This window comes from Pseudophryne corroboree, unplaced genomic scaffold (assembly GCF_028390025.1).
Source record: "Pseudophryne corroboree isolate aPseCor3 unplaced genomic scaffold, aPseCor3.hap2 scaffold_897, whole genome shotgun sequence".
Taxonomy (NCBI): domain Eukaryota; kingdom Metazoa; phylum Chordata; class Amphibia; order Anura; family Myobatrachidae; genus Pseudophryne; species Pseudophryne corroboree.
The window spans coordinates 184264-199683 of record NW_026970476.1 but is presented as its reverse complement, the minus strand read 5'-3'; the positions used below and the strand labels follow the sequence as shown (position 1 = coordinate 199683).

Below are 15420 nucleotides of genomic sequence, written 5' to 3'. Positions count from 1 at the left end.
TTTGCATTACCAAGTCCAGCAAGAAATGTGCTGGTACTATCCAGAGCTGTCAGTATGGATTATCATGCTATATTGCAGAAAATCAATTTGATGCAACTGCTTTACCAACAGTATGTTAATCTTTTCCATTGCTGTTTTGTTGGCTGACTGAAGGAAGATATGCAGTGCATTTGAACCAAAGCAGATGTGTGCTGACAACTTAAATGCACAATCATGTTTGTGTGCTTTCTTTCTTTCTTCCATCCTTTGTAATATCATATTAAATATTAAGGTAGCAGTTTATAATCAATGACTAATGACATAAGAAAAGGAAAAAAAACAGTATACAAAGATGCTCCAGGTGAGGCTTGAACTCACAACCTCTTCATTGCTCAACAGATACTGTCTTATAAGTACTGCGCGCTGACCAATTGCGCCACTGGAGCACTTTGCAGCGTTAATTGGTTATGCTAGATGTGGATTTTATTCAATACAATCAGTACAGTCATAAGAATTGAAAAAGAAAATCATTTTTGGTGATGAATGATGAGCAACAAAGGAACATGCATGCCAGATGGCACTTGAATATGCTGTCCACGGTGATAGAAAAGGTTTAAAAAACAACAACAACAATGTTATCATAATTAATGTCATATTTTAGCTTCTGTGGTCTTTTTTTTACAAGCTAAACACTGCAAGACTGTTTTACAGTTGAAGCAAGGATAAAATATCAACTCTAGTGATGAGACACTTGCTGTAATGACTTCCAACTCAGACGGGACTTAAACCCACAACCACTGGCTTAGGAGAACAGTGCCTTATCCATTATGCCAGTTGTGCTTACTGATGTCCTTATTTAAGACTGATAGGTTTTTAATAGTCAATTATTTATTTATTTTTAAAAAGAGAAGCTGTTTACTGTGTTCTTTGCATTACCAAGTCCAGCAAGAAATGTGCTGGTACTATCCAGAGCTGTCAGTATGGATTATCATGCTATATTGCAGAAAATCAATTTGATGCAACTGCTTTACCAACAGTATGTTAATCTTTTCCATTGCTGTTTTGTTGGCTGACTGAAGGAAGATATGCAGTGCATTTGAACCAAAGCAGATGTGTGCTGACAACTTAAATGCACAATCATGTTTGTGTGCTTTCTTTCTTTCTTTCTTTCATCCTTTGTAATATCATATTAAATATTAAGGTAGCAGTTTATAATCAATGACTAATGACATAAGAAAAGGAAAAAAAACAGTATACAAAGAAGCTCCAGGTGTGGCTTGAACTCACAACCTCGGCATCGCTCAACAGATACTATCTTATAAGTACCGCGCGCTGACCAATTGCGCCACTGGAGCACTTTGCAGCATTAATTGGTTATGCTAGATGTGGATTTTATTCAATACAATCAGTACAGTCATAAGAATTGAAAAAGAAAAACATTTTTGGTGATAAATGATGAGCAACAAAGGAACATGCATGCCAGATGGCACTTGAATAAGCTGTCCACGGTGATAGAAAAGGTTTAAAAAACAACAACAACAATGTTATCATAATTAATGTCATATTTTAGCTTCTGTGGTCATTTTTTACAAGCTAAACACTGCAAGACTGTTTTACAGTTGAAGCAAGGATAAAATATCAACTCTAGTGATGAGACACTTGCTGTAATGACTTCCACCCCATATGGGACTTGGACCCCCTGGCTTAGGAGGGCAGTGACTTATCCATTATGCCAGTGGTGCTTACTGATGTTCTTATTTAAGACTGTTAGGTTTTTAATAGTCAATTATTTATTTTTGAGGAAAAAGTGAAGCTGTTTACTGTGTTCTTTGCATTACCAAGTCCAACAAGAAATGTGCTGGTACTATCCAGAGCTTTCAGTATGGATTATCATGCTATATTGCAGAAAATCAATTTGATGCAACTGCTTTACCAACAGTATGTTAATCTTTTCCATTGCTGTTTTGTTGGCTGACTGAAGGAAGATATGCAGTGCATTTGAACCAAAGCAGATGTGTGCTGACAACTTAAATGCACAATCATGTTTGTGTTTTTTCTTTCTTACTTCCATCCTTTGTAATATCAAAATAAATATTAAGGTAGCAGTTTATAATCAATGACTAATGACATAAGAAAATGAAAAAAAAACAGTATACAAAGATGCTCCAGGTGAGGCTTGAATTCACAACCTCTTCATTGCTCAACAGATACTGTCTTATAAGTACCGCGTGCTGACCAATTGCGCCACTGGAGCACTTTGCAGCATTAACTGGTTATGCTAGATGTGGATTTTATTCAATACAATCAGTACAGTCATAAGAATTGAAAAAGAAAATCATTTTTGGTGATAAATGATGAGCAACAAAGGAACATGCATGCCAGATGGCACTTGAATAAGCTGTCCACGGTGATAGAAAAGGTTTAAAAAACAACAACAACAACAATGTTATCATAATTAATGTCATATTTTAGCTTCTGTGGTCATTTTTTACAAGCTAAACACTGCAAGACTGTTTTACAGTTGAAGCAAGGATAAAACATCAACTCTAGTGATGAGACACTTGCTGTAATGACTTCCAGCTCAGACAGGACTTAAACCCACAACCACTGGCTTAGGAGAACAGTGCCTTATCCATTATGCCAGTGGTGCTTACTGATGTCCTTATTTAAGACTGATAGGTTTTTAATAGTCAATTATTTATTTTTGAGGAAAAAGTGAAGCTGTTTACTGTGTTCTTTGCATTACCAAGTCCAGCAAGAAATGTGCTGGTACTATCCAGAGCTGTCAGTATGGATTATCATGCTATATTGCAGAAAATCAATTTGATGCAACTGCTTTACCAACAGTATGTTAATCTTTTCCATTGCTGTTTTGTTGGCTGACTGAAGGAAGATATGCAGTGCATTTGAACCAAAGCAGATGTGTGCTGACAACTTAAATGCACAATCATGTTTGTGTGCTTTCTTTCTTTCTTCCATCCTTTGTAATATCATATTAAATATTAAGGTAGCAGTTTATAATCAATGACTAATGACATAAGAAAAGGAAAAAAAACAGTATACAAAGATGCTCCAGGTGAGGCTTGAACTCACAACCTCTTCATTGCTCAACAGATACTGTCTTATAAGTACTGCGCGCTGACCAATTGCACCACTGGAGCACTTTGCAGCGTTAATTGGTTATGCTAGATGTGGATTTTATTCAATACAATCAGTACAGTCATAAGAATTGAAAAAGAAAATCATTTTTGGTGATGAATGATGAGCAACAAAGGAACATGCATGCCAGATGGCACTTGAATATGCTGTCCACGGTGATAGAAAAGGTTTAAAAAACAACAACAACAATGTTATCATAATTAATGTCATATTTTAGCTTCTGTGGTCTTTTTTTTACAAGCTAAACACTGCAAGACTGTTTTACAGTTGAAGCAAGGATAAAATATCAACTCTAGTGATGAGACACTTGCTGTAATGACTTCCAACTCAGACGGGACTTAAACCCACAACCACTGGCTTAGGAGAACAGTGCCTTATCCATTATGCCAGTTGTGCTTACTGATGTCCTTATTTAAGACTGATAGGTTTTTAATAGTCAATTATTTATTTATTTTTAAAAAGAGAAGCTGTTTACTGTGTTCTTTGCATTACCAAGTCCAGCAAGAAATGTGCTGGTACTATCCAGAGCTGTCAGTATGGATTATCATGCTATATTGCAGAAAATCAATTTGATGCAACTGCTTTACCAACAGTATGTTAATCTTTTCCATTGCTGTTTTGTTGGCTGACTGAAGGAAGATATGCAGTGCATTTGAACCAAAGCAGATGTGTGCTGACAACTTAAATGCACAATCATGTTTGTGTGCTTTCTTTCTTTCTTCCATCCTTTGTAATATCATATTAAATATTAAGGTAGCAGTTTATAATCAATGACTAATGACATAAGAAAAGGAAAAAAAAACAGTATACAAAGATGCTCCAGGTGAGGCTTGAACTCACAACCTCGGAATTGCTCAACAGAAACTGTCTTATAAGTACTGCGCGCTGACCAATTGCGCCACTGGAGCACTTTGCAGCGTTAATTGGTTATGCTAGATGTGGGTTTTATTCAATACAATCAGTACAGTCATAAGAATTGAAAAAGAAAATCATTTTTGGTGATGAATGATGAGCAACAAAGGAACATGCATGCCAGATGGCACTTGAATAAGCTGTCCACGGTGATAGAAAAGGTTTAAAAAACAACAACAACAACAATGTTATCATAATTAATGTCATATTTTAGCTTCTGTGGTCTTTTTTTACAAGCTAAACACTGCAAGACTGTTTTACAGTTGAAGCAAGGATAAAATATCAACTCTAGTGATGAGACACTTGCTGTAATGACTTCCAACTCAGACGGGACTTAAACCCATAACCACTGGCTTAGGAGAACAGTGCCTTATCCATTATGCCAGTTGTGCTTACTGATGTCCTTATTTAAGACTGATAGGTTTTTAATAGTCAATTATTTATTTATTTTTAAAAAGAGAAGCTGTTTACTGTGTTCTTTGCATTACCAAGTCCAGCAAGAAATGTGCTGGTACTATCCAGAGCTGTCAGTATGGATTATCATGCTATATTGCAGAAAATCAATTTGATGCAACTGCTTTACCAACAGTATGTTAATCTTTTCCATTGCTGTTTTGTTGGCTGACTGAAGGAAGATATGCAGTGCATTTGAACCAAAGCAGATGTGTGCTGACAACTTAAATGCACAATCATGTTTGTGTGCTTTCTTTCTTTCTTTCTTTCATCCTTTGTAATATCATATTAAATATTAAGGTAGCAGTTTATAATCAATGACTAATGACATAAGAAAAGGAAAAAAAACAGTATACAAAGAAGCTCCAGGTGTGGCTTGAACTCACAACCTCGGCATCGCTCAACAGATACTATCTTATAAGTACCGCGCGCTGACCAATTGCGCCACTGGAGCACTTTGCAGCATTAATTGGTTATGCTAGATGTGGATTTTATTCAATACAATCAGTACAGTCATAAGAATTGAAAAAGAAAAACATTTTTGGTGATAAATGATGAGCAACAAAGGAACATGCATGCCAGATGGCACTTGAATAAGCTGTCCACGGTGATAGAAAAGGTTTAAAAAACAACAACAACAATGTTATCATAATTAATGTCATATTTTAGCTTCTGTGGTCATTTTTTACAAGCTAAACACTGCAAGACTGTTTTACAGTTGAAGCAAGGATAAAATATCAACTCTAGTGATGAGACACTTGCTGTAATGACTTCCACCCCATATGGGACTTGGACCCCCTGGCTTAGGAGGGCAGTGACTTATCCATTATGCCAGTGGTGCTTACTGATGTTCTTATTTAAGACTGTTAGGTTTTTAATAGTCAATTATTTATTTTTGAGGAAAAAGTGAAGCTGTTTACTGTGTTCTTTGCATTACCAAGTCCAACAAGAAATGTGCTGGTACTATCCAGAGCTTTCAGTATGGATTATCATGCTATATTGCAGAAAATCAATTTGATGCAACTGCTTTACCAACAGTATGTTAATCTTTTCCATTGCTGTTTTGTTGGCTGACTGAAGGAAGATATGCAGTGCATTTGAACCAAAGCAGATGTGTGCTGACAACTTAAATGCACAATCATGTTTGTGTTTTTTCTTTCTTACTTCCATCCTTTGTAATATCAAAATAAATATTAAGGTAGCAGTTTATAATCAATGACTAATGACATAAGAAAATGAAAAAAAAAACAGTATACAAAGATGCTCCAGGTGAGGCTTGAATTCACAACCTCTTCATTGCTCAACAGATACTGTCTTATAAGTACCGCGTGCTGACCAATTGCGCCACTGGAGCACTTTGCAGCATTAACTGGTTATGCTAGATGTGGATTTTATTCAATACAATCAGTACAGTCATAAGAATTGAAAAAGAAAATCATTTTTGGTGATAAATGATGAGCAACAAAGGAACATGCATGCCAGATGGCACTTGAATAAGCTGTCCACGGTGATAGAAAAGGTTTAAAAAACAACAACAACAATGTTATCATAATTAATGTCATATTTTAGCTTCTGTGGTCATTTTTTACAAGCTAAACACTGCAAGACTGTTTTACAGTTGAAGCAAGGATAAAACATCAACTCTAGTGATGAGACACTTGCTGTAATGACTTCCAGCTCAGACAGGACTTAAACCCACAACCACTGGCTTAGGAGAACAGTGCCTTATCCATTATGCCAGTGGTGCTTACTGATGTCCTTATTTAAGACTGATAGGTTTTTAATAGTCAATTATTTATTTTTGAGGAAAAAGTGAAGCTGTTTACTGTGTTCTTTGCATTACCAAGTCCAGCAAGAAATGTGCTGGTACTATCCAGAGCTGTCAGTATGGATTATCATGCTATATTGCAGAAAATCAATTTGATGCAACTGCTTTACCAACAGTATGTTAATCTTTTCCATTGCTGTTTTGTTGGCTGACTGAAGGAAGATATGCAGTGCATTTGAACCAAAGCAGATGTGTGCTGACAACTTAAATGCACAATCATGTTTGTGTGCTTTCTTTCTTTCTTCCATCCTTTGTAATATCATATTAAATATTAAGGTAGCAGTTTATAATCAATGACTAATGACATAAGAAAAGGAAAAAAAACAGTATACAAAGATGCTCCAGGTGAGGCTTGAACTCACAACCTCTTCATTGCTCAACAGATACTGTCTTATAAGTACTGCGCGCTGACCAATTGCGCCACTGGAGCACTTTGCAGCGTTAATTGGTTATGCTAGATGTGGATTTTATTCAATACAATCAGTACAGTCATAAGAATTGAAAAAGAAAATCATTTTTGGTGATGAATGATGAGCAACAAAGGAACATGCATGCCAGATGGCACTTGAATATGCTGTCCACGGTGATAGAAAAGGTTTAAAAAACAACAACAACAATGTTATCATAATTAATGTCATATTTTAGCTTCTGTGGTCTTTTTTTTACAAGCTAAACACTGCAAGACTGTTTTACAGTTGAAGCAAGGATAAAATATCAACTCTAGTGATGAGACACTTGCTGTAATGACTTCCAACTCAGACGGGACTTAAACCCACAACCACTGGCTTAGGAGAACAGTGCCTTATCCATTATGCCAGTTGTGCTTACTGATGTCCTTATTTAAGACTGATAGGTTTTTAATAGTCAATTATTTATTTATTTTTAAAAAGAGAAGCTGTTTACTGTGTTCTTTGCATTACCAAGTCCAGCAAGAAATGTGCTGGTACTATCCAGAGCTGTCAGTATGGATTATCATGCTATATTGCAGAAAATCAATTTGATGCAACTGCTTTACCAACAGTATGTTAATCTTTTCCATTGCTGTTTTGTTGGCTGACTGAAGGAAGATATGCAGTGCATTTGAACCAAAGCAGATGTGTGCTGACAACTTAAATGCACAATCATGTTTGTGTGCTTTCTTTCTTTCTTCCATCCTTTGTAATATCATATTAAATATTAAGGTAGCAGTTTATAATCAATGACTAATGACATAAGAAAAGGAAAAAAAAACAGTATACAAAGATGCTCCAGGTGAGGCTTGAACTCACAACCTCGGAATTGCTCAACAGATACTGTCTTATAAGTACTGCGCGCTGACCAATTGCGCCACTGGAGCACTTTGCAGCGTTAATTGGTTATGCTAGATGTGGGTTTTATTCAATACAATCAGTACAGTCATAAGAATTGAAAAAGAAAATCATTTTTGGTGATGAATGATGAGCAACAAAGGAACATGCATGCCAGATGGCACTTGAATAAGCTGTCCACGGTGATAGAAAAGGTTTAAAAAACAACAACAACAACAATGTTATCATAATTAATGTCATATTTTAGCTTCTGTGGTCTTTTTTTACAAGCTAAACACTGCAAGACTGTTTTACAGTTGAAGCAAGGATAAAATATCAACTCTAGTGATGAGACACTTGCTGTAATGACTTCCAACTCAGACGGGACTTAAACCCATAACCACTGGCTTAGGAGAACAGTGCCTTATCCATTATGCCAGTTGTGCTTACTGATGTCCTTATTTAAGACTGATAGGTTTTTAATAGTCAATTATTTATTTATTTTTAAAAAGAGAAGCTGTTTACTGTGTTCTTTGCATTACCAAGTCCAGCAAGAAATGTGCTGGTACTATCCAGAGCTGTCAGTATGGATTATCATGCTATATTGCAGAAAATCAATTTGATGCAACTGCTTTACCAACAGTATGTTAATCTTTTCCATTGCTGTTTTGTTGGCTGACTGAAGGAAGATATGCAGTGCATTTGAACCAAAGCAGATGTGTGCTGACAACTTAAATGCACAATCATGTTTGTGTGCTTTCTTTCTTTCTTTCTTTCATCCTTTGTAATATCATATTAAATATTAAGGTAGCAGTTTATAATCAATGACTAATGACATAAGAAAAGGAAAAAAAACAGTATACAAAGAAGCTCCAGGTGTGGCTTGAACTCACAACCTCGGCATCGCTCAACAGATACTATCTTATAAGTACCGCGCGCTGACCAATTGCGCCACTGGAGCACTTTGCAGCATTAATTGGTTATGCTAGATGTGGATTTTATTCAATACAATCAGTACAGTCATAAGAATTGAAAAAGAAAAACATTTTTGGTGATAAATGATGAGCAACAAAGGAACATGCATGCCAGATGGCACTTGAATAAGCTGTCCACGGTGATAGAAAAGGTTTAAAAAACAACAACAACAATGTTATCATAATTAATGTCATATTTTAGCTTCTGTGGTCATTTTTTACAAGCTAAACACTGCAAGACTGTTTTACAGTTGAAGCAAGGATAAAATATCAACTCTAGTGATGAGACACTTGCTGTAATGACTTCTACCCCATATGGGACTTGGACCCCCTGGCTTAGGAGGGCAGTGACTTATCCATTATGCCAGTGGTGCTTACTGATGTTCTTATTTAAGACTGTTAGGTTTTTAATAGTCAATTATTTATTTTTGAGGAAAAAGTGAAGCTGTTTACTGTGTTCTTTGCATTACCAAGTCCAACAAGAAATGTGCTGGTACTATCCAGAGCTTTCAGTATGGATTATCATGCTATATTGCAGAAAATCAATTTGATGCAACTGCTTTACCAACAGTATGTTAATCTTTTCCATTGCTGTTTTGTTGGCTGACTGAAGGAAGATATGCAGTGCATTTGAACCAAAGCAGATGTGTGCTGACAACTTAAATGCACAATCATGTTTGTGTTTTTTCTTTCTTACTTCCATCCTTTGTAATATCAAAATAAATATTAAGGTAGCAGTTTATAATCAATGACTAATGACATAAGAAAATGAAAAAAAAACAGTATACAAAGATGCTCCAGGTGAGGCTTGAATTCACAACCTCTTCATTGCTCAACAGATACTGTCTTATAAGTACCGCGTGCTGACCAATTGCGCCACTGGAGCACTTTGCAGCATTAACTGGTTATGCTAGATGTGGATTTTATTCAATACAATCAGTACAGTCATAAGAATTGAAAAAGAAAATCATTTTTGGTGATAAATGATGAGCAACAAAGGAACATGCATGCCAGATGGCACTTGAATAAGCTGTCCACGGTGATAGAAAAGGTTTAAAAAACAACAACAACAATGTTATCATAATTAATGTCATATTTTAGCTTCTGTGGTCATTTTTTACAAGCTAAACACTGCAAGACTGTTTTACAGTTGAAGCAAGGATAAAACATCAACTCTAGTGATGAGACACTTGCTGTAATGACTTCCAGCTCAGACAGGACTTAAACCCACAACCACTGGCTTAGGAGAACAGTGCCTTATCCATTATGCCAGTGGTGCTTACTGATGTCCTTATTTAAGACTGATAGGTTTTTAATAGTCAATTATTTATTTTTGAGGAAAAAGTGAAGCTGTTTACTGTGTTCTTTGCATTACCAAGTCCAGCAAGAAATGTGCTGGTACTATCCAGAGCTGTCAGTATGGATTATCATGCTATATTGCAGAAAATCAATTTGATGCAACTGCTTTACCAACAGTATGTTAATCTTTTCCATTGCTGTTTTGTTGGCTGACTGAAGGAAGATATGCAGTGCATTTGAACCAAAGCAGATGTGTGCTGACAACTTAAATGCACAATCATGTTTGTGTGCTTTCTTTCTTTCTTCCATCCTTTGTAATATCATATTAAATATTAAGGTAGCAGTTTATAATCAATGACTAATGACATAAGAAAAGGAAAAAAAACAGTATACAAAGATGCTCCAGGTGAGGCTTGAACTCACAACCTCTTCATTGCTCAACAGATACTGTCTTATAAGTACTGCGCGCTGACCAATTGCGCCACTGGAGCACTTTGCAGCGTTAATTGGTTATGCTAGATGTGGATTTTATTCAATACAATCAGTACAGTCATAAGAATTGAAAAAGAAAATCATTTTTGGTGATGAATGATGAGCAACAAAGGAACATGCATGCCAGATGGCACTTGAATATGCTGTCCACGGTGATAGAAAAGGTTTAAAAAACAACAACAACAATGTTATCATAATTAATGTCATATTTTAGCTTCTGTGGTCTTTTTTTTACAAGCTAAACACTGCAAGACTGTTTTACAGTTGAAGCAAGGATAAAATATCAACTCTAGTGATGAGACACTTGCTGTAATGACTTCCAACTCAGACGGGACTTAAACCCACAACCACTGGCTTAGGAGAACAGTGCCTTATCCATTATGCCAGTTGTGCTTACTGATGTCCTTATTTAAGACTGATAGGTTTTTAATAGTCAATTATTTATTTATTTTTAAAAAGAGAAGCTGTTTACTGTGTTCTTTGCATTACCAAGTCCAGCAAGAAATGTGCTGGTACTATCCAGAGCTGTCAGTATGGATTATCATGCTATATTGCAGAAAATCAATTTGATGCAACTGCTTTACCAACAGTATGTTAATCTTTTCCATTGCTGTTTTGTTGGCTGACTGAAGGAAGATATGCAGTGCATTTGAACCAAAGCAGATGTGTGCTGACAACTTAAATGCACAATTATGTTTGTGTGCTTTCTTTCTTTCTTCCATCCTTTGTAATATCATATTAAATATTAAGGTAGCAGTTTATAATCAATGACTAATGACATAAGAAAAGGAAAAAAAACAGTATACAAAGACGCTCCAGGTGAGGCTTGAACTCACAACCTCAGCATTGCTCAACAGATACTGTCTTATTAGTACCGCACGCTGACCAATTGCGCCACTGGAGCACTTTGCAGTATTAGTTGGTTATGCTAGATGTGGATTTTATTCAATACAATCAGTACAGTCATAAGAATTGAAAAAGAAAATCATTTTTGGTGATGAATGATGAGCATCAAAGGAACATACATTCCAGATGGCACTTGAATAAGCTGTCCACGGTGATAGAAAAGGTTTAAAAAACAACAACAACAATGTTATCATAATTAATGTCATATTTTAGCTTCTGTGGTCATTTTTTACAAGCTAAACACTGCAAGACTGTTTAACAGTTGAAGCAAGGATAAAATATCAACTCTAGTGATGAGACACTTGCTGTAATGACTTCCAACTCAGACGGGACTTAAACCAACAACCACTGGCTTAGGAGAACAGTGCCTTATCCATTATGCCAGTGGTGCTTACTGATGTCCTTATTTAAGACTGATAGGTTTTTAATAGTCAATTATTTATTTCTGAGAAAAAGTGAAGCTGTTTACTGTGTTCTTTGCATTACCAAGTCCAGCAAGAAATGTGCTGGTACTATCCAGAGCTGTCAGTATGGATTATCATGCTATATTGCAGAAAATCAATTTGATGCAACTGCTTTACCAACAGTATGTTAATCTTTTCCATTGCTGTTTTGTTGGCTGACTGAAGGAAGATATGCAGTGCATTTGAACCAAAGCAGATGTGTGCTGACAACTTAAATGCACAATCATGTTTGTGTTTTTTCTTTCTTTCTTCCATCCTTTGTAATATCATATTAAATATTAAGGTAGCAGTTTATAATCAATGACTAATGACATAAGAAAAGGAAAAAAAACAGTAAACAAAGATGTTCCAGATGAGGCTTGAACTCACAACCACGGCATTGCTCAACAGATACTGTCTTATAAGTTTTGCACGCTGACCAACTGCGCCACTGGAGCACTTTGCAGCATTGATTGGTTATGCTAGATGTGGATTTTATTCAATACAATCAGTACATTCATAAGAATTGAAAAAGAAAATCATTTTTGGTGATGAATGATGAGCAACAAAGGAACATGCATGCCAGATGGCACTTGAATAAGCTGTCCACGGTGATAGAAAAGGTTTAAAAAACAGCAACAACAATGTTATCATAATTAATGTCATATTTTAGCTTCTGTGGTCATTTTTTACAAGCTAAACACTGCAAGACTGTTTTACAGTTGAAGCAAGGATAAAATATCAACTCTAGTGATGAGACACTTGCTGTAATGACTTCCAACCCAGACGGGACTTAAACCCACAACCACTGGCTTAGGAGAACAGTGCCTTATCCATTATGCCAGTGGTGCTTACTGATGTTCTTATTTAAGACTGTTAGGTTTTTAATAGTCAATTATTTATTTTTGAGGAAAAAGTGAAGCTGTTTACTGTGTTCTTTGCATTACCAAGTCCAACAAGAAATGTGCTGGTACTATCCAGAGCTTTCAGTATGGATTATCATGCTATATTGCAGAAAATCAATTTATGCAACTGCTTTACCAACAGTATGTTAATCTTTTCCATTGCTGTTTTGTTGGCTGACTGAAGGAAGATATGCAGTGCATTTGAACCAAAGCAGATGTGTGCTGACAACTTAAATGCACAATCATGTTTGTGTTTTTTCTTTCTTTCTTTCATCCTTTGTAATATCATATTAAATATTAAGGTAGCAGTTTATAATCAATGACTAATGACATAAGAAAAGGAAAAAAAACAGTATACAAAGAAGCTCCAGGTGTATCTTGAACTCACAACCTCGGCATCGCTCAACAGATACTGTCTTATAAGTACCGCGTGCTGACCAATTGCGCCACTGGAGCACTTTGCAGCATTAATTGGTTATGCTAGATGTGGATTTTATTCAATACAATCAGTACAGTCATAAGAATTGAAAAAGAAAAACATTTTTGGTGATAAATGTTGAGCAACAAAGGAACATGCATGCCAGATGGCACTTGAATAAGCTGTCCACGGTGATAGAAAAGGTTTAAAAAACAACAACAACAATGTTATCATAATTAATGTAATATTTTAGCTTCTGTTGTCATTTTTTACAAGCTAAACACTGCAAGACTGTTTTACAATTGAAGCAAGGATAAAATATCAACTCTAGTGATGAGACACTTGCTGTAATGACTTCCAACTCAGACGGGACTTAAACCCACAACCACTGGCTTAGGAGAACAGTGCCTTATCCATTATGCCAGTGGTGCTTACTGATGTCCTTAATTAAGACTGATAGGTTTTTAATAGTCAATTATTTATTTTTGAAAAAAGTGAAGCTGTTTACTGTGTTCTTTGCATTACCAAGTCCAGCAAGAAATGTGCTGGTACTATCCAGAGCTGTCAGTATGGATTATCATGCTATATTGCAGAAAATCAATTTGATGCAACTGCTTTACCAACAGTATGTTAATCTTTTCCATTGCTGTTTTGTTGGCTGACTGAAGGAAGATATGCAGTGCATTTGAACCAAAGCAGATGTGTGCTGACAACTAAAATGCACCATCATGTTTGTGTTTTTTCTTTCTTTCTTCCATCCTTTGTAATATCATATTAAATATTAAGGTAGCAGTTTATAATCAATGACTAATGACATTAGAAATAGAAAAAAAAACAATGTACAAAGACGCTCCAGGTGAGGCTTGAACTCACAACTTCGGCATTGCTCTACAGATACTGTCTTATTAGTACCACACGCTGACCAATTGCGCCACTGGAGCACTTTGCAGCATTAGTTGGTTATGCTAGATGTGGATTTTATTCAATACAATCAGTACAGTCATAAGAATTGAAAAAGAAAATCATTTTTGGTGATGAATGATGAGCAACAAAGGAACATGCATGCCAGATGGCACCTGAATAAGCTGTCCACGGTGATAGAAAAGGTTTAAAAAACAACAACAACAATGTTATCATAATTAATGTCATATTTTAGCTTCTGTGGTCATTTTTTACAAGCTAAACACTGCAAGACTGTTTTACAGTTGAAGCAAGGATAAAATATCAACTCTAGTGATGAGACACTTGCTGTAATGACTTCCACCCCATATGGGACTTGGGCCCCCTGGCGTAGGAGGGCGCAGTGACTTATCCATTATGCCAGTGGTGCTTACTGATGTTCTTATTTAAGACTGTTAGGTTTTTAATAGTCAATTATTTATTTTTGAGGAAAAAGTGAAGCTGTTTACTGTGTTCTTTGCATTACCAAGTCCAACAAGAAATGTGCTGGTACTATCCAGAGCTTTCAGTATGGATTATCATGCTATATTGCAGAAAATCAATTTGATGCAACTGCTTTACCAACAGTATGTTAATCTTTTCCATTGCTGTTTTTTTGGCTGACTGAAGGAAGATATGCAGTGCATTTGAACCAAAGCAGATGTGTGCTGACAACTTAAATGCACAATCATGTTTGTGTTTTTTCTTTCTTTCTTCCATCCTTTGTAATATCATATTAAATATTAATGTAGCAGTTTATAATCAATGACTAATGACATAAGAAAAGGAAAAAAAACAGTATACAAAGAAGCTCCAGGTGAGGCTTGAACTCACAACCTCGGCATCTCTCAACAGATATTGTCTTATAAATACCGCGCGCTGACCAATTGCGCCACTGGAGCACTTTGCAGCATTAATTGGTTATGCTAGATGTGGATTTTATTCAATACAATCAGTACAGTCATAAGAATTGAAAAAGAAAATCATTTTTGGTGATAAATGATGAGCAACAAAGGAATATGCATGCCAGATGGCACTTGAATAAGCTGTCCACGGTGATAGAAAAGGTTTAAAAAACAACAACAACAATGTTATCATAATTAATGTCATATTTTAGCTTCTGTTGTCATTTTTTACAAGCTAAACACTGCAAGACTGTTTTACAGTTGAAGCAAGGATAAAATATCAACTCTAGTGATGAGACACTTGCTGTAATGACTTCCAACTCAGACCGGACTTAAACCCACAACCACTGGCTTAGGAGAACAGTGCCTTATCCATTATGCCAGTGGTGCTTACTGATGTCCTTATTTAAGACTGATAGGTTTTTAATAGTCAATTATTTCTTTTTGAAAAAAGTGAAGCTGTTTACTGTGTTCTTTGCATTACCAAGTCCAGCAAGAAATGTGCTGGTACTATCCAGAGCT

At 35.9% G+C, this 15420-nt stretch overlaps 3 non-coding genes across 3 annotated transcripts; all 3 read right to left on the bottom strand.

Annotated features, from left to right (window-relative positions):
- Positions 1–11193: 11193 nt before the first annotated feature.
- On the bottom strand, positions 11194–11286 carry TRNAI-AAU (transfer RNA isoleucine (anticodon AAU)). Its single transcript is given in 2 exon segments — positions 11194–11229; positions 11249–11286. It is a non-coding gene; the product is annotated as a tRNA-Ile (tRNA).
- A 2616-nt stretch (positions 11287–13902) lies between these two features.
- Positions 13903–13995, bottom strand: TRNAI-AAU (transfer RNA isoleucine (anticodon AAU)). Its single transcript is given in 2 exon segments — positions 13903–13938; positions 13958–13995. It is a non-coding gene; the product is annotated as a tRNA-Ile (tRNA).
- Positions 13996–14802: 807 nt separating this feature from the next.
- TRNAI-UAU (transfer RNA isoleucine (anticodon UAU)) lies at positions 14803–14895 on the bottom strand. The gene is given in 2 exon segments: positions 14803–14838; positions 14858–14895. It is a non-coding gene; the product is annotated as a tRNA-Ile (tRNA).
- Between the last annotated feature and the right edge of the window lie 525 nt (positions 14896–15420).